Source organism: Centropristis striata, chromosome 19, assembly GCF_030273125.1.
Source record: "Centropristis striata isolate RG_2023a ecotype Rhode Island chromosome 19, C.striata_1.0, whole genome shotgun sequence".
Taxonomy (NCBI): Eukaryota; Metazoa; Chordata; class Actinopteri; order Perciformes; family Serranidae; genus Centropristis; species Centropristis striata.
In genome coordinates, this window is record NC_081535.1 from 19,962,315 (window position 1) to 19,983,004 (window position 20,690).

The 20,690-nt window shown below is 38.8% G+C and overlaps 1 long non-coding RNA gene across 1 annotated transcript in view; it reads right to left on the bottom strand.

The window, feature by feature from the left end:
- The window catches only part of LOC131992287 (uncharacterized), a 119,115-nt gene that overhangs the window by 3,406 nt on the left and 95,019 nt on the right, over positions 1 to 20,690 (bottom strand). Inside the window, exon 2 of the long non-coding RNA XR_009396209.1 lies at positions 14,573 to 14,681. This is a non-coding gene — a long non-coding RNA (uncharacterized LOC131992287). The remainder of the gene's footprint in view (positions 1 to 14,572; positions 14,682 to 20,690) is intronic.

A 20,690-nucleotide genomic window follows, 5' to 3' on the forward strand; every position in this document is an offset into this window, starting at 1 on the left:
ATTTGGCAAAATCAAGCATAAAAGGATTACATTCAGTCGTTATAAAGATGCATAGTTGTTACTGTACAATAACAAATGGCTGCACCCAACCTATTTATTCTTCAAAAACACAATAACTGTACTCAAAAGCTCACAGAGGTCACCAAACACAGAAAGGATGAAGAACTGTCAGAAAATTTGTCAGCCCTTTTTTTTTCTTTCCATTTTGAGAACAGACAGAATATTAATACTCACATACAGAAACTGGCACACGGGATGAATAACAACTAACCTAACCTTGCTGAGAATTAAAGGTTCAAATATGCTCCTAACCTTCAAAAGCCGATTTTTCTCTGGGTAAAAAGCCTGTGAACTTGAGCACAGAGCCACAGAAGTGACACAACACTGAAATGCTTATCAAATATGAATTGCGGTCTCTCTTGACGACCGAAAGGGATGCCATTAAAACAATCTTTCCGGTTGAGAGGTTATCAGAAATGCACGTAGAAAACAAGAGCACAGCAGCAGTCCCCTTCTGCTGAGGGGCCGCAGTTGGTTCAGACATGTCAGACAGGACTGACGATGGCAGAAATTACAACTAAAAGTTGGTAAAAGGCTTTAAAAGACAGTGAAACTAATGGTGCATTCAAGTGCTCCTCGGACTGTTACATTTCCCTAATTGGGAAGTTCTTCTTTCGACCTCAGTGTGTTTGTGAACTCTAAGTCGTAATATGGAAACAACATGGACGCTATAAAGATGATGTGTTGTATTTTATTGCTTTCATTTCCTAAAATCACTACAATATTGCTTTACCTTACTTGCTAACAGGTAAATGCAAATACATACCTTTTCTAACGAATCTATGTCACTCTAGAAACTAATGCGTATAACCTAAGACCATATGACATATTACATATCTGGACAAGTAATGATATGCAATACTTGAATTAATATAAAAAAAAAAGTTTAACACAAACCCAAAATTTACTTTGTCCGAAAAGTTTCTGCATAATATGCCCTAAACACTGCAAAATTTTAGCTGGCTTTTCTAGTTGTTCATCTGACTTCAGTGGGAGTTCATGTGAATTTTCCAGGTCGGGAAGTTTTTTTTTCTGTTAAGGTTAAGTTATAAGGGTGAAAGTACCTTGATGCAGAACTGGTCAAGTTTTTTTTATTGTGCTCAAAAAGTAATTTTCCATCTTTAAGTTTCTATTAGCAGGTGATACCGGGTTGTCTGATAATTTGGAAACTAAATCCTAGGAACAAGTTTTTTCCAAAAGAGACAGAGTTATGACTTTAACTCTCTACAACTTAACTAGCTTATCATAACTCTCTTTATTTAACAATGATAGAAGAAGTATAGAGATATTTTACTTAAGTTAAAATAATAAAAGTACGAGCATAATATATATATAGTTATAATATACTAATTTTGCAGAATAATTAGTATTATTCTAATTCTAATCACATTATTGTTGTAGCTGGTAATGTTGTAGCTCATTTCAACCACTTGTTTACCCCCCTGTGTATCTTAATACATAATAAGATATCATAATGTATTAATTAGTTTTGTTGTATGAATAGTTTAAATCCAGAAAGTAACTAAAGCTGTGTAAAAAGTACAATATTTGCCTCCAAAATAATAATGTGCCACTGATTTTAAAGCATTTTTACATAAATTATACAATATTCCATATATTACAACTTAAATAAATAAGACATTCTGAGACTAATGTTAATGTAATAGTTTAAGATAGTTTTTCTTTTATACAGTTTTCTTCAAAAAAGCATCCAGCAGCCATTAGAGGAAGTGGACTTTATGTACTTCTGCATTGCTTAAACGTTCAGCCGTGCTGCTAAGGTGTTTAAACAATAATAAAATACAGCTACAGTATACAATATGATACAGTAAGTAAGTTCAGAAGAAAAAGGACGTAGAGACGTGATGGGTTATAGAAAGACAGTGAGAATGAGACAATGTTCCCACCTCACGGTTCTGTGGTTTCATTCTCTCCTTTTAGTTGTGCAGGTCTCACAACAAACATATTGATCGTGTTTACATTAATGGGTGCGTGAGGAGCTGCAGAAGAGAGGCCCGCCCTGCCTTTGCTGCAGTCCCGGGATCACTCAGACAGAGGAGGGCTAATCTCTCAGCCAGACCTCCACCCACTACCTGCTTCATTCCCACCCTGAGTGGACAGGAGAGGTGCTCCTACTAACACCCACCACCTCTGCCCCATCACCCTGAGTCTGCATGCTGTGGGAAAAAAGCCTCTGACTGATCAAAGCACACGTACGTATACACAGACTGTATGGAAACAGCAGAGAGAAGATTAAAAAAGTGAAAAAACTGTATGTACCGGGAAGTTTACATGCTGCATGAATCACATGAAACACACACTGAGCCCTGACCCCAGCAGACAGATTTAGAAAGCATGGAGGAAATCATCCAGTGGTGGTCTAGCGGAAAAAATAATTGCATGAGAATCAATGTTCTTTGTCTGGGGCTAATAAGGGAGATATCAGAGAGTGGCAGAAGAAATGCTTTTAACTCTGCAAACCTTTGGTCTGCACTGAAGTCATACATTGAACCCCAGCAGTATACATCCATGTGCTGGGTCTGATGCTTCACAGTGATGTTTAAAGGCTTCTGATGCACAGAGGGAAGAGAAAAGGCCAAGGGCCACCAAACACTGCGTGGTCAGGACGGATGTTCAGCTGCATCCAACTAAACAATTTGTCTATAAAAAGAAAAGAAAAGTTCAACTGGACATTGGCTTTTCATTTAAGACACACTTTTTACAAGTACAACAACTTTTAGGTTATTTTTAAGTGTAATTTAAAAAAAAAAGTATACTAAAATCTATTATCACCAATTAGGACCTCAGGGATTTGCATGGTCTTGCATAACAGAAATGTGGCATTGACTTAAAGATATAATATGTAACATTTCCACACTGAAATGTCTTAGAACAACGAGGCCTATGTTATGTGTTTTGTTGAGTTGTGTTCCTAAATTTTCAACAACTAGTGCAGTGCCCGTAGGTATGTATTCGTATAGTGGTACGTCTGTAACTCCATAAAACACTTACTTTTCATAAGGTATGCACACCATCCAGCACATACACATTGAACATTGATAGTCTCTGGAAACTATTAGAATATTATTGGAAAATCGAACATTGTGGCGCACTTTAAAACTCCGAAAGACAGGTAGGCTAAATAGACTTATAGATGAGATGAGTCAGGCGTGGAAATCCAGAGTGAATTGTGTTACTGACCAGGTGTAGGCCTATCACACAACAGGGCGGAGCTCCCCTAAAAGGCGTCCGATCGGAAACAGTGCAATGTCGCAACACGTCCTACATAAATAATGATGATATTTTGAAAAATAAATGAAAAAATCTTCAAAATCGAGGATGTACACCTTCGTGCCATGTGCAAGCCACATACGAAATCTTAGGTCAGTCTGACTAACAGTCAGTGGGATTTGCCCTAGACACACAGCCATACACACACACACACCTGGAGCTAAGTCTTTGCTTTCATAGATAGATATTAAAACAGAGAAATCTGTTATTCCATTTCAATTGGTCGCCTCTCAATGGCGTCACAACCTTTACTTGTTCTAATTGCTCTAACTTCTGCAGGAAACACAAGATTAAACTTCAGAGAGTGATTATAAATCTTACAATTTCACAGAATTATACTCAGTTACACTAATACATATTTTTTCCTGCCACACAGCATCATTTTTTTTCTTTGATTGAACCTTTATGAAGCCCCGACCCTTTAGGTCTGCTGCCGCTGCTCCATCAAGCTGTGGGAGCTAGCACACAGCGCACATTACCAAAATTTTGAAATGAAACGAAGAATTGATTTCAGAAGGAAGAGTCTAATATGTGAACTTAAACAACAGCGAAGTGGTTAAAATGTTACTGCCCCATATTACACGTGCCCTAGACAAGTTGATTAGCAATGCTTAGCTCGAAATCCACAAAACCAGCAAGAAAATAAAGAAAATCTAACACAGTTGCATGAGACTCTATGGAGCCGAGGCGTATACATGGTCGCTCATAAAGTTGGGATCAAATATTTTTTTCCTCTTACCATGAAATGATTGTGAAAATGTGGTTTATTATTGACAGATTAAGTGTATATCTTCTCTTCCAAACATTTCACAATCAAAATGAAACCACAATCAACTGTCTGAAAATAAAATTATTCCAACTTTATGGGCGACCGTGTAGATGTGGGGCCCTAGTCGGAGTTGGTTAATGCTACGTTTTGATGAGTCCTAATTTATAGCAACTCACATTCACTGCACCACTGTAACTGTATTTCATGTATAGTTTTGTGAATTAGCCTTTAATGTAAAATTTTACAAAAAGTTCAAGACAAAACGTTTTCTTGACTTGTTTTCTAACATTTTATTGTCTTGGGTTTGTTATTTTTTTTTAATGAAGTCATGATGATACCAGTAGATACTATTACAGGACACACACACAGAAATATAATATAGATTCCTCCAATTTCATATGCATTTTCCCAGTTTCCTCCGAGTTGACCCGTGACCTGTTGGATGTAAAGCTTCCAAAGACACAAGCCTCATTACCCAGGCTCCTCTCTGGCAGAGCGGGGTCTTATTTAGCCCCGAGGAAGGACAGAAATAAACAAAGACCACCGCTGATCGAGTGATGGAAACAAAACACCGCCACAGTGAAAGGTCAGAAAGGCTTTCTTCCTGTTCGGTGCCCACTGGCTCTCAATCATAAAAAAAAACTCTGAATGACGCTCATCTGTGACATTGTCTCAGTAATGAAAGAAATGTCACAGCATTTACGCACGTCAGTTATATCATACTGGACTGTTCACTCTCAGATTGGTTTAACAGACAGTCGACTATAATTCAAACTTTCATAACTTTACAGCCAAGAATATGTCATGTATCACATCATTAGAGAGCAATGGATTAGACAACAAACATTTTAGATGTTTGAAGCAACAAACTCAGTGGATGAAACAAGTTTTCTGAGAATTTTCTCCAAAAAACAGCAAGTAATTTCAGCAAAAACACAGAATCAACAAAAGTTTGAACTTAAGTGGTTTACTTCAGCAGCAGTACAAAACATGACTCTTAGTAGTGTGACATAAATATGTTTATTGATGTGGACCAGGCCTTCTGTCTGTAATTCACATTCATTTCATCTGTATTTGTTCAAGCTTTCTGAAACTTTCCAGATATGGATGATATGGAGCAGAACCACCTGAAATCGTGGGAAAGCTTTTATCTTTCCACATGTCAGTGCATTTAATGGCCTCAGATAGCTGCTTTTGCTTCATTTCTAAGAGGTAAATTATTAGGACTCCCCCTATGGATGTTTGAAAATTAATTAACTAGATACCAACACAAAGATAGCGCCTATTCAGTCCAATGACAGGTGTTGCCTGATGCATCCGGCAAAAAGGTTTTCTAAGTCCCACTGAATATGTGCAGCATTGTTTCTCCTGCTCAGCCCATAGACTTTACATTGTTATGATATCTCAGAAATTTTAAATCACTTCTCTCTGCTCGAGGAAACTATAACAAAAATAATGTTTGTACTGTTTTACATACATGATATATCACTGCAATACCGCGTGTGGCCACTGGAAAATAATTGGCTACAAGCCTGAGTGGTGGTGCCATATCCATTTCTACTGTATAATTCATTCATGTTTCCTCTACAGTTCTCAGGTATGCTGCCATCTAGTCAATGTTTTACTTAACATCGATGCCAACGTAAAGGACGCACGCGCATGTGGCCATTGATGCTTACATCTTTTGAAATGCATGAATCTGTTTTGATACGTACAGGGAGAAAAAAATAGTTTACAGCAGCGAGCGGTAGCGGGGCTAGTTGGTAGATTAGGCTTTTGCCAAATCCTGTTGGAAGCAAGGCTAAAACATCCTTTTTCGTGGTGAAACAGGAGTGTAAAGTCAAACGTTGTTCTTCTTTTAAAATCAACTTTCGCTCTAAACTATTTAAAACGCCGTCTACAGCTAGATCGAAAGAGAGTTTTGCGTCTGCTGCAGCCATGTTGGATCCGTAAGAAAACTACAAAACTACAAGCTTCCATCTGTCGAGCAGTACGCATCATTGTCTTGCCGTCCCTCCCCGTTCTGTGATTGGATCCCTAAAACAGGGCTAAGGAACAGCCGTAGTTACCAGACTGCATGCAGGTTTGAAATGAAATCGAGCGTGCAAGGCAGTATGGGTATACCCAGGTTACATTTCACTCACATGACTGATCAGCTGTTTCCGCTCTGACATGAAAGAACAATTTTAAGTTGCCCAATTTAATCAAATTCCTGAAAATTCTTTCCATTTTCTCTTATGGGTGGACAATGTTGTCCGATTAGCAACTTCCTTTATGTTGTTGTTGTTTCTTTCTCACTATCTCTGCTTCTTCTACTGTTTACTGACGGATTAGCCTACAGCAATACATTACACTGCCATCTTCTGACCAAAAGTACATTAATGCAGCTTTGTTTATTTGCTCTGAACCAGAATAAACAGGCTCTAAACCAGATAATTTGCATTTTCTTTAATGCAACATTTCAAAATTTTGCTTCAAAATTAATCTCGACTTTAATGGAAACACGACTACTGTTTGTTTTCCATTTCCTATGTACAATCAACATTGTTGATGTTGTTTTTTTTAAACAATGACCTCAGTCTACCCAAACCTTACCTGAGTAATTATTATTATAAACATGATGACGGAACACATTTTAAGTCAAAAAATGAGAATTTTTGATGCCTAAACCTGACCAAACATTAGTTAGAAAACTTTTATTTTTCAAACAGTTTTGGAAGGTGCTGAGAAATGATGTCTTGCAAATTAAGTGGTCAGATCAGAAAATGCTAATGCTTGACATTTAATTTGGAAGATTTGTTGGGTCTTGATCTTGTAGTTAATTTGTGTCTCTGTGATTTCAAGCATTAGTGAAGAGCTGTTCACCTTTCCAAGTATCAGCAGCTCTGTCCATACAAATAATTTATACAGTCTTCAATCACTTTTGACTCGCTCCTTTTATCCTCCTTTATTAAAACATGACATCATGAGACCTCTGAGAGCTGCTCTCACTGTACAATGTCACCGTCTCCAGCCGGTGAAATGGATAGGCACTATATGTAGATAGATGAATGAACGGCGTCCACAGGTGACGGAGAGGGGTCAGCGTGACGGAAGAACCTCAGGGTGGGACGAGGGCGAGGTTGTATGAGCAAATCAATGAGACGAAAAGCTGGTATCGATCCTGCTGGATTTATCCCCCCCAATGTCAACACAGAGCGTCAGTGTGAAGAAGAGACTGTGCCCTGTTTGCCCCGAGAGCAGCAGGATAAATCTCATTCCCTCCTCTACAGCTCATTTAATGAAGGATATAATGGTGTGAGTAGGCTGAACGACTGTTAGCAGACCATTCTAGTGAATAGACTGTAAATCTTTTATCCTTCTCTAGTCCTGACTTTAATTTGCTGCTACGCCTGAGTTATAAATCTGCAATGGTGTATAAGTGGCCATACAGGCACATGGCAAATAATGTGTTCATCTTTGGTTACATGAACTTTTGAGATTCAATATTCCCAATGCAGCGTTGAATAGAAATGACTGTTGGAGCAAAAGCACTTAATTTCATGCTGATGTAATGAGTGTTAAAATAAATCAATAAACATCATCATAAAACGGAAGGAGTCAATAAAAGTTGAAAGTGTTAAATCAGGATTTCTCAACCCTCTCTCGTCTCAAATCCCATTTTGAGATCCTACTGACTTTAGTGTTCTTCAAGAGCATGGGCAGGGGAGTTATGATATATAACTATATATGTATATATATATATATATATATATACGATCTCCAGATCAAAAATCTATTAGAAAATAGCTATTTTTCAGTAGATTACATTTCCCATGACCTAATCTGCTTTTCATATGAAAGAGCTCAAGATCAGTACGTTGAAAAACCTGCATTAAAGGGACACTTTACTGATTTTAAATGTCAAAATAAAGTTGATGCTCAGTAGAAATATTAGTGAACTTGTGAAAACAGTTGTGTATTGTCTTCTGTGGCTCTGCAGAGGCTTTTTTCAATTTAAATAATCTTTATGATGTGGTTGCATCATGGGAAATGGAGGATCCAGTGTTTTTTAATCATGGCCCATAGGAGGGATTAGTAGGACAGCTTTGCTGATGACAGGAATCTGACAGACTTTTACTGGCGGGAGCTGAGACTGGGTGCCATTCATCTGCATGTGACACAGAGCTGGTTGAAAATCTGCAAATTTTATAGTCAAGATATCTGGGCCTCTACTACAAAGACTCTTTGACTCTTTCCTAACTTATATAAATCATCAATAAATACATTTAAAAATGTTACCTTTCTACTAAAGAGCATTCCAGTGAGGAGAAAAAAACATACACACATTGTGTGTGTGTGTGTGTGAGAGAAATGGAGAAATGGAAGTGCTGCTCACAGCTGGAAACAAAATCAAATAAATTGTGAATGGTGGTGAAACTGCTTCAAGAACAAATCACAAAACAAAAATAATAATATTATGTATAATAATATAACTGACATTGACATCCCTATGTGTGCTTCGCTACATGTTTTGCACAATTTCCTGACAGTATAAAATGATTAAAAATGTACATTGTTTGTACATTAACTGCAAATGAGAATAACTGCCTTGAAGGTGTATGCCTCCACCAACCATTAAGTTTCAGTTTACATCCATGTCTGTCCAGAGTCTTAGAATAAATATACTGAAGACTTTACAGGAGTTTAAAAACAGAAAAGAAAAAGGTATTACATGTCTTTTTTTTTTACTCGGATGGAAGTTATCACGGTCATGTGATCATGTATTTACATTTATAATTCCAGTGAATAATTCCTGTGATAACATGCTGTTTCACCTTTTTTTTTTTTTTTTTTTTTTACAGAGGAGTACAGAGGTCTGAAAGAGGTCTTTGCCTGGTGGTACAAGGACAATCAATTGAAGCTTAATATCAGCATAAACAATAAGCTTGTGGTGGACTACTAGAGCAACAGGAGGGCCCCTCTGACCTGGTTGTCATCCAGGGAGAGGAATTTGGTGTCCAATCAATAAAAAGTCACATCTTCTATCGGTAGTCAGTGCTCTGTTCATTTCGGGTGTGTTTCGGGTGGCATTAAGGGTTATCTCTGGACAACCCTGCTTACCCTCTCTACAACAAGCTGTGGCAGATTGAACTCACTGCAGATCGGAGGATGAAGGACAAAGATCAAAGCCTGGGAGTCGTTACTCATCTGAGTCAAGGGTCTAAGTAATGCATTTATATTGTGTTTTTCTAGTCTACTGACCACTCAAACCACTTCACAACACATGCCAACATTCACCAGTTCACACACCCATTCAAACACTGATGGCAGAGGCTGCAAGGTGCCAGCCTGCTCATCAGGAGCAGTTAGGGTTCAGTGTTTGGCTCAAGGACACTTCGACACTCTCTCTGAAGGAGCAGGGGATTAAACAGATTACTAGACGACCTCCTGAGCCAAGCCGCTCACAATAAGGACAGAGGATGTTGTTTTCTGGACAGATTGGGAACCGCGTTGAGGTACATTTCTGATTTGTGATACAAAGATATACAATTGATTTGACTTGACTGAAGTTTTGTTGTTCTTGATCTACTCTATGTCTATTTTTGTGTCATTTAAAAAACAAATCAGCTCCAAAAATGCTGATTTCGATGCTGCTGCAAAGAAACTATGATAAAAACATGGATGCGTCACTTGCATTTCTGATCAGCAGCACAGAAGATCTATAAAATCACCACAGTTTCAATGTGGACACCAACGATTAGTGTCACCAATTCAATGTCTGAGCAAAAGTGAAATATAGTCACAACCTCCCCCTTCTGTTCCTGAGTTATAGCTTTGAAAAATGTGTTTTTGCAGAACATTATGATTACACAGTGATGTTGACCTTTGACCATTTGGATATAAAATGTCATCGCTTCATCATTTTATCCTATTAGACCTTTGGGTGAAATTTTGACATAATTAGCGTATAGATTTCTGAGTTATGGCCAAAAACGTGTTTTGTGAGGTCACAGTGACCTTTGAGCTTTAATCAGTTCATCTAAGAGTCTAAGTGGTACCAAATTTGATTGAAATTCCCTCAGTGCATTCCTGAGAGTGGGACGGCGACCTGAAAAACATACTGACTCTAAGCAGCGACAGTTAAAAGGATTTTGGTGGTCAAAGGTCAAAGAGCAAGTAAGTTACTCTATGAGAAGAGTAAGAGCAATATGAACAGGAATGTGACTGCATACATGGCTGCATTTGACTTTATTATTATTGTTTTATTTAGTGACGCGAGGCATTAAAGGTGAGACGAGACTAGACAGGACTTAGTACATTGGGTGATATGACATATGACAAAATTGGGGACAAATAAGAAAAACAAACAAAAAGCTAATGTGAGATCTTGTGTGTATTAGCAAAGGTGCAGTGCAGTCTGTTGGGTTTCTGTGTGTGTGTTTTTGTTGTGTACATGAGTGTAATGGAAAAACAGGGACAAAAGTAGAAAATATGTTATTTTTTAAAATTGCACTTTTTGTATGTGTTTATGAGTGTAACATAGCCATAATGGGAAAATAAATAGAATAAATAAATAAATACAATTACTTAAAAAAAATTAAAAAAAAGATCACATTTGTTTATGCTACGTGAAACAATGGCTAGGAAATGGCTTCTTTTTTTTTTTTTTACCAGAACCACTGGTAGCCTGTTCATTAGGGTGCATCAAAAAACACAATTCTTGAATTGATATGGCTGGGTGCTAAAAGTGTTCCAATATATGTACAAACAACACATGCAAAATATTTTCCCAGTACATGATGATTTAGGGGTGCCACCGCACATCTGTTATTGTTGGATAAAGTGGTTAACAGTGCTCAATGGTCGCCGTGGAGATCTGAGGTAAACAATACTAGAGCTCAAGAAAACTGAGGTAATCTTTCTGTTTCAGGTGATCTTTCTGTGTTGGGTATGTATTATTACATATTACCATCATATCTGTAGTTGTGTCTTTGTATACTTATTTATCATAAGTCATTTAAGTCATATTTTTAGGCATTTGGTGCATTACATCTAGCTAACATTAGCTAGCAACAGTTTGCTAACCACAGTTAGCTATCTATGTTAGCTAAGCTATTAAGCTTAACATTAACAGTATTCTAGAGTGGACAATGTCATATTCAGGGTATAGATGTCTCATGTTTATTGAGAGTAGCATTGTAGTTGTTACAGTAAATTAACATTTTAAATACAAGTATATTTGCAAGCACAGCTAGCTACTCCGGTAGTGATGTAAAGATAAGTTATGATGAAGTTAGACTATGTACAGTTAAAATTTGAGTATCTACTATCACATGACCATAGGCCACTACTACTATTGCCATCACTAAAGACCAGTACTCCTATCACATCACCACAGACCAGTAGGGGAGAGTGGGGTAATTTGTGCCAAGGGGCAAGTAGTGCCACCCCTGTTTTCTAGAAAACCATAGAAGAAGTTGGTCATGTGACCACATATTTTTGAAGGGGCATCCATTTCACTCATCATGCAAAGAAGGGAGACACATAGCTTGAGAGGTAAGCACATTTAAGCTCAAAAAAACTTTTTTTGCCCTCAAAAGTAAAATTTCTATGATGAAGGTTTTTTGATTGCTGTGTTTGAACAATTATAGACAACTTTGAAAACAGTTCACACATGTTTTAGTGCTTTAGTAAGCTACAGCATGAGTCCATACAGTTAGCATGATGCTTGCTCTAAACAGCTGGGGGATGCATTTTTTTCAAAATGGTGGGTCTGGGGTAATTTGTGCCAAAGGGCCTGGGGTAAGTTGTGCCAATGGCACCCTATGATTTTTTTTTTTTACTATATATTACTTTATTGTATTTTATTATTATTGTACATTGTATTCTTACATTTGATCACTAAAACTATGTGATATTCTTAGTTTTAGACCATCATGCCACGCATGAAGAGATTGATGAAGGAGTCATCCCTAGAGGTGATGTGCTCAAGAAATTACCCAGACCACAAAACTTTGTGGTACAGCCAGAAAGGAGCAGAAGTTCATATTTCCCTGTATCATTGACATGTAGGATGTTAAGTTGTAAGCCTAGTAGGCTGGATCTGTGAAGTGTAAGACTCAATTAGGTGTTCATGTGACGGTCTTGGCCTTGTTATAGAAAAGTGGCCTTTGATGTTGTTAAAACTTTAAATAAAAGTTAATTTGTATTGAATTTGTCTTGCTTTTATATAGCATTATCATTTGTGAGATTAAAATGATCTGTTTTACTTCAATTATCAATGGCACAATTTACCCCAGTGTATTCTCTGTAATGGCACAACTTACCCCGTACCAGGGGCAAGTTGTGCCACAAAACCACTTTTTTTTGTAAAGCTGTATTTCTCAAACAGTTTGTTTAAGATCCAAAGTAATTGTTCCCATGGATGCACAACATCCTAAACTATATGTAGATATCTTAGTTGGAGGCATTACTGTTATCCCCTTGCTTTAAGGGCACTTTAAGTAAAAATTGGCACTACTTACCCCACTCTCCCCTACTCCTATCACATCACCACAGACCAGTACTCTTATCACATCATAGACTAAAGGCGGCTGTGGCTCAGTTGGTAGTGCAATCGCCCACTGATTGGAGGTTGGTGGTTCGATCCCTGACCATGGCAGCCACATGTCAAAGTATCCTTGGGCAATACTGAACCCCAAAAGGCCCACGATGCTGCGTTCATCAGTAAAAGAACTCCCAATGGTGGCAGGTGGCACTAGTGTGAATGGGTGAAAGGATAAAATCTCTATATAAGTGCAGTCCATCCATTTACCATTTAGACCACTACTACTATCACCATCCTTGTACACTACTACTATCACATGACTATATAGTGCTGCAGGCAGTTGAGCATGACCTACCAACAGCCAAACATTGCTGCTGCAAATGCAAGCTAATCCCTGGATAGGACCGTTACTCTTGGGTGGCGGGTGGGGAGACATATCTGGGGGGAGACGCACTGGCTAGGTTCAGAGGTCAGGTTCCATTTCCTCTCTCTTTCTCCCTGGTGATGTTGTTCAGTGGAGCAGACTCTGGCACAAGTTTAGTTAGTGTCAGCTCTTACCATTAGGCCCTGTTAGTTGCCAATGAGTTAGCCACTAGAGAGGGTGCCTCAGTAACGCCCCTTGTGTTAAGCAATAAAGTCAATGTGTACCAACATCCATCACTGCTGCACAAAATTCAGGGTAAGGCCATGTGAACATGTCCCATTGACCTCCATTCATTTCGTCTATTGGACAAATGAATGGAGAATCTTGAAAGTTGAATTCTGGGAAATGCCCTAGTTGCCCAAAGGGCAAACAAACAACTTTTACTTTGATAACCCTATAGAACATGTTAGTGTATAAAAGTTCACTGTACTCAATATTTCCAGGTCAACCTTTTGGCAATTAGACCAAAAATTGCACATTTTTCGAAATTTCACCAAAGTTCATGTGTTAGGTGGCACCCCTAGATGCCTCAATGGAATTCCTCAAAACTTTGCAAAAGTCATTTTTATGTTAAGTGGAACAAAATGCAATGCCAGCCAAAGTGATATTTTGAAATTAAAAATTCCCATTCAAATTTGATGCACCCTACTGTTCATGTGTGGAGAGATGATCTTTAATTTTTAATTTATTTATTAAGTATGAGAATATCAGGCCAACCCAGCCAGGAAACAGGGAAAGAAGAGGATAAATAAGTAAATGGGGAGAAAAAAAGAAGGGAAAAAAAACTTGGGTGGGGGAGGTATATATGTTCACATAGTACAATGAAAGGTGGTGATATGTGACAGAGTGGAGGTGGAGGTGAGACAGGGGGAGGGGAAAAATTAAAAATCAGAGGGAGATAACAGGGTGTTGCTGATGCACTGTATTTTTAGTGTGTGTAATAGGAGTTGTAATGTGAAGAAAATGAAGTGTGATAAGTGGAAGCAATTAAAATTTTCCTACTTTTGTTAAACACACACAAATCTTCAATATATCGACACAGTTCGAGCATCACCTGTCACCAAAACTCCTCGTAGAGAACAGCATCTCAGTACACAAACACGACAACAACAAATGTTAAAAACCACATACGTAAACAAACCCTAAAATATCAGAGCCACTGACCTTTGAGAGTGAGAGCGAGTGATTCAGTGAACAATGAGCTCACTCATTCACCCAACGCATGAAAGAGTAAGTGAGCCGTGTGAGTGTGTGAGCGACTGAGTCAGTCATGTCAGCGGTGACGTGATAGGTGAGTGAGTGAGGAGGGGACGAGGAAGTGAATGAGTAATTGATTGATCCATTTGGTAAGAAGGTGAGCGGAGAGGCTGGGTTTGTTACCGTAACCTTCAGTGGCGACAGACACTTTGCAGTGCTGAAGAGCGGAGAGAAGTGTGTGTCTGTGTGTGTGTGTGTGTGTGTGTGTGTGTGTGTGTGTGTGTGTGTGTGTGAAAGGCACCTCCAGAGGTTTGCATCGATCACTGGATCACACGGGGACACTGAGAAGGTTCAGTCACGCTGCGGTCCTCGAGCAGAAAAGAGGCCACGGCACACATACTGTACAGCACCTGCAAACACATGAATTGTTACCTCAGACATGGATTCACCTTCCACGCCCCGGCAATGCTGCACACACACACACACGCACGCATGCACGCACAAAATAGACATAAACAATGCCTCTTTTGTATGCTCACTCCCGCAAAACACAAACACACACACACCAGAGTAGATTAGTGTTTCTGCTGCTGGCCCAGTGTGGGACAGGACACCAACTGGGCCCTCCTCAGATGCTGTTAAATCTCAGAGTCGACGGCTTGTCATCCCTCCTTATAAAGCGACTGCTATGCGATGTAGAAGGATGAGCCCTCAGGTGTTATTTCTGCTCATTACAGCTCACTTCTTCTACATCCTTTAACCACTGTCTGCATCCATCAGACTTTTGCAGGACAAAAATCATGAGAGGTCATCCTAAAACTCTATTAAAGTCGTGGTAGAAGGGGTAAAAAAAAAACAACAAGAAGAAAAAGTGCTTGTGGTGTTCTTATATTTTGGGGTTGACTGGATAACGGGGTTGGATGTGGTTTGTGGGAACGGGGTGAAATGTGTCTGCATTTCAGGGTCACTCCAAGGTTATTTCTGGTTTCCCCTGGTGGGCAAACACCTGATGTAAGTGAAAAGAGCATCACTCCCAAGGTAGGACCACTAACTAGGAGTTGCTAGGAGACCATGACTGTGTGTGTACATGTGTGTGCACATGCTCGTGTGTGTCTCTATTCATTTTCTGGAAGACCCATCTGGCTGTTTAAAGAACATCATATGTTCATAGTGACAGGTGTTCTGTAGTCTGGTAGGTATACATAAGGATTACGGGCAAAAGGATGGATAAAAAGGGGTATAAAATGTTGGGAGTGAAACCAATCTAAACTGCTGAAAAAAATGCATTAAGGAAGTAAAAAAAATACTGAAACACAGTTTGATTTGAGTGTTTCTTCAGATAACCCATTAAAGCCGGGAAAAAAAACTCCAAACAAACAAATTTATTAAATCAAATCTCAAAGGAAACTGAGGCATAGTTTAGAAAAACAAACTAGAGAGTAATTTAGTTTGAAAGAGTTCTCCACCAATTTAACATGGCACTTATATTGTCAGACTCACAATGGAGTTATAAAAACGAGGATCAGAAACGATTCAGCAGAACCAGAGATTGGACAGTTTAATTTCATATTAAAATCTGGTGCCTACGTTACCCACAATGCAACTCAACCACTCACAGATCAGTCAGAGATGCTTGTATCAGCTAATGTAGCCCCTTGCTGCTAGAAGAAGTATTCAGATCCCTTACTTCAGAAAAAGTACTATTACCACACTGTGAAATTACTTCACTACTTCCACTACAAGTTAAAGTCCTGCATTCAAAACTTACTCAAGTAAAATTACAAAAGTATCAGCATCAAAATGTAAAGTACTCATTATGCAGAATGGGCACACTCAGATTGTTTTATATATTCCAAATATGTTATAAGAATATTTATATTGATGCATTTACGTAGACAGTGTTTTAATTTAATACACATTCAATACATAAAAAATATCGAATCACTTAAGTTCGTCATGTTTTTATATTAAATCTCAACCTGAAAAGTAACTAAAGCTGGCAGCTAAATGTAGTGGAGTAGAAGTTTAAAGTTACATAAAATGGAAAAGTACTACTAAAATACTTTAGTATTAATACTAAAGTACAATACTTGAGTAAATTGAGTAATTCCATCATTGAACCTCACGCAGAGATGAGGGTCAGATTAGTGGATTTCTCTGTAACTCCATGCTAGAGATCAAATGATATGTTGTTTTATCACGCACAATACCTATTATTAGTAATCAAGGTGGCTGATAACTGATATTTGCCACCGATTTGCAGTAAAAATGAAAATAATGTCACAGTTTAGAATAACACAGACACAGTAGGTCTCTATAAACCAAGTGAACAGGTCAGGATGAATGTGCATTGGTAGATTCACCTTATGTACACGGCTGCCCATAAAGTTGGAATAAAGTATTTTCTTTTCATGAAATGATTGTGACAATGTGATTTATTATTGACAGATAAAGTGTGTATCTTCTCAAAACTTTATTATTCAATCTTTTCCAAACATATCACAATGAAAATGAAACCACAATTAACAGTGGATTTTGTCTGAAAACAATATTGTTCCAACTTTATGGGCGACCGCGTATATCTGGTGTATGTTATGTCACCAGATATCCAGTATAATACCTGAAAAAACAGGAAAAATAAGACGAGATCTGTGGACATTGTGTCGCGGTTTCTGGTCTTGGTTTCAGAATGGTCACACTCCTAATCCTTATTGAGCACCCCCAATTTTTTTTTCCATTTTTAAACTTGTAGTGTTGCCAACAGACACTGACTCCCGAGACAAACACAGCCACCAAAGGCTTAATTATACATCGTATGCTGTAGTACTCCTAAAAACCTGCAGAGACTTTGATGTGTAAAATCAGTGGAGTTCCCCTTTAAAATATATCTCCTCATGGGTACACCGTATGGCCGGATGAGCTAAAGGCTTCTGACAATATCCTCTGGAGTTTTTAAAGTCGTCAGCACATGTGTACAAACACAACTCTATACTGTACTGTGTGTGTGTGTGTGTGTGTGTGAGTGTGTGTATGTGAGATTACAGCCTGGCCATCTGGTCAAAGCATTTCATGATGGATAGATAAATTATTTCTGATCATGCACAACTTGTTTGGGGGCCTTCCCAAAGTTCCAAACTGATTTATGTGAGAGCGTGACTCCGGCACAAGTTGACTTTTGCGTCATCCTTTCGGCAAATAGAGAGAGAGGGGGAGAGGGAGGGATAGAGGAAGAGAAATAGGGAGGGATGAGGCTCGTCCTGAACCTTGTCCAAACTCTGCAGGCTGCCACGATGAAGGGTATATTTTTTATCAAGGTCTGCCAGCTAGGCTACTCTGACAGTTCTATCCTCTGCCAAAACACAAACACGGAGAGAGTGAGAGTGAAAGGGAGGGAGAGTATAGAGAAAGATGGAAAGTGACAAAAAAAGAAAGGAATGAGTCTTGTCATCTGATTTTTGCCACTTACTGACACTCAGCATTTGACAGAACGTTTCAGATTGGGCGAGCGCGCTGCAGGGAGCCCAATGATTCACACAGCAGATTTCTATATAAACTGTTCAATAAATCACAGAAATTACATAATGTTCACATGCAGCCAATACCGAATGAGGCCCCGTTTAAAAAAAAAAAGAAAAAAAGGGATGTCTAATTTTACACTGCCACTTTGAACGCAGCATGGTCAAGTCACTAACATTGTTGCAGGAAATGAATGCAGCAATGCCCTGTTGTGCTACACAGCGTAATGTGTACAGGTCTATTAGCCAGGACAGCCTGTTCTATTGTTATTGATGCTCTTGTTTAGTTAGACATAATTGAATTCTAAAATACAATATCACTCATTCATCATGTTGAGGGTTGACATTTCTATCAGGTTACTGATGCACATTCAAGTGAATTTAGTAAAGTGTAAAAGCATATGTAGAAAATATGTCGTTGGATAAATACGATGCTGATTTTTGTTAGAAGCACAGAGGCTGCACAAAATGCAATCAGCCTCACTGCCTACACATGTAATCCTTATCCATTTGTGAAATAAATGTTTGGAGCTTAATCATACAAAGTCACGTTTCGAGCGCGGCTGACGCTCTCTGACCATCGCTGAATCAGTGATGAACCTCTGCTTTAAATCAATCATGCTGAGCCAGAGAGAGAACGAAGAAGAAAAAACAGGAGTTTGTTGTACAAGGTCTCAAATCCTGTGAAATCTGAAAACCTTTCAAAGCCTAATACTGAAGGTGAAAAATAGGCTTTTTAGTTTTTTCTCAACCTCTGAGAAATGCCACGTACTTTGTGTTTCATCTTTGACTCAGAGGCTTTTTGACAAATTCAGCAGGCCTCTTTTTTCCCCCTCTTTGCCCCGGTGCAGTGTCGATTAAAGGCCTGTGTTATTCTATATCAAGAGCCAGTTATAGCCGCGAATGCCATATTTGTGATGCTCTATTGATCCCCGAGGGGGGAATTTGTCTTTCAGTCTAGCCCTGTTCACAGTGCAGGGGAGAGGGGGGTCCTCTGCTCTTAAAACACTTCAGCAGTACAAAAAGGGTTAAGGCTCATCTCAAAGATGCGAAAAGAGGATGAAGGCCCTGCAAGGACAAACTATTGATCCTCTCCTGGGTGTACTGCCAGTGTTTCATATAGAGGTTCATAATTTCCACTGAATCATACATCTCTTTCTCCCTCCGCCCCCTCGTCTTTTGGCCTCTTTCCTCTTCTGATGCCCTAAAATGTGACCAGAGGTGTGAATTATGTAAGCCCAAATGCATGTCATTCACCTCTGAAGTGTGAATTACTCTGTCCTGGCTCACTATGACCTGATTATACACATCTGTTCCTTTGTTGGCAGCACAATGGTGTCAATTACTTCAGTGGTTTCCAAAATGAGGTGCAGGGACCTTTGGGGTTCTTGAGGATGCTGCAGCAGGATGAGGGATTGTTCAAATTTACATTTTTGTCATTTCATACCAGCTGCCATTAGGAGAGAGTTCTGTTAACTTTTAAGGTATTCTCCAAGACTTTCCTCTTGGAGCGGTGCCCTCTAGTGGCCATAGTATGAAAGAGGCCAAGGCAGTTTTTAAGTATGAAGAACGACAAGGTCCACTTACCATGAGTGGCAGGGGTGGTGGACAGGTCAAACATACAAAGGACTCTGACCCAGGAGACCAGTGTTTGTGTCCCGTGTAAAACCAGAAGACAATGTTGTTAAGTTGAAGCTACACAACCTAAAGCGTAACTGTGCTTAGCTATTGCTACTCAAATATGAATAAGTTATTCAGGAAAGCACAAAAAATGTGATGAAAACATAGACTGCATATAAATAATGGAAGTAGTAACCGTGACGTCACCCATTGGTTTGTGGACTGCCCGTTGGAAGCATCGAGTTCATCGTTACACTCGTCGCCATCTTGTTTCTGATACGTGGAGCAGACCATATTTGGACTGTGGAGGAGAGGGAGGGATCTGACGACACTGAGTACATGCCTCTCTACACCTCAGCCTGACTGAGAGAAGCGAACTGTAGCATTAACTGGGATGTTCATTTTGGTTAGCAAAAAACAAAACAAAATGTACGTTACTTACCTCAGAAAAATGAACAGCGACTCCTTGGAGTGTCTGTTAGTCCAACCAAACGCTGAACAAGAGATTTTTAATGAACAAAATGTTCAAATAAACATTTAGTGAAAATATAGTGAAAGAGTCAAAGTTATGAGACCAAACTGCTCCTTTTTTATATCTATATAACATTATACATAATTTTTTATTTCTTTATTAACATGTTGCCGTGGAGACGCATTGCTTTTCTTCTCGCCTGATGACGGCTTGCCTTGTTAGCCACCTGTCAATCAAAGGTAGCCACGCCCCAAATCATAGCATTCTTTATCTTCTATATCTTGTAAATGGGGCCATTATTAGAACTATTAACATCAAATTGTCTTGAAGATTTTTCTTACTAGCGATTGAGACCATAGTGTTGTCCTAAAAAAAAATCTGAGATAATAAATCAAGTGAGAAGTTTTCTCATTATGCATTGAAATGAATGGACAGAACTTTTTTGCAGCCACACTTAGCGCCCCCTGCTGGACTTTTTGGTAGAATGCAGGCTTAAGGCACTTCCTGGTTTGCCTCCCTGCTCAGACCTGGAGGTTGCCGCCTGGATGAAAACAAATATTTTCTCCATCTAAAGTTGAACGTTGTTATTCAGCAAAAGAAAAACACCACTGACATATCTGTTTGTCAGTCATTATGTGTTTTTAAAATGATGAAAGTACAGCTTGAAGATGTGGAAATATACTTCATGCCAATATTTATAGGTAAGGGCTGCAGTTGACCTTTAAACTGGAACAATTTACCATTAAAAGCTATATGTATTCACATATACATGCAGTTATTGTGAACATAGTCAGATGTACAGAAGGAAAACT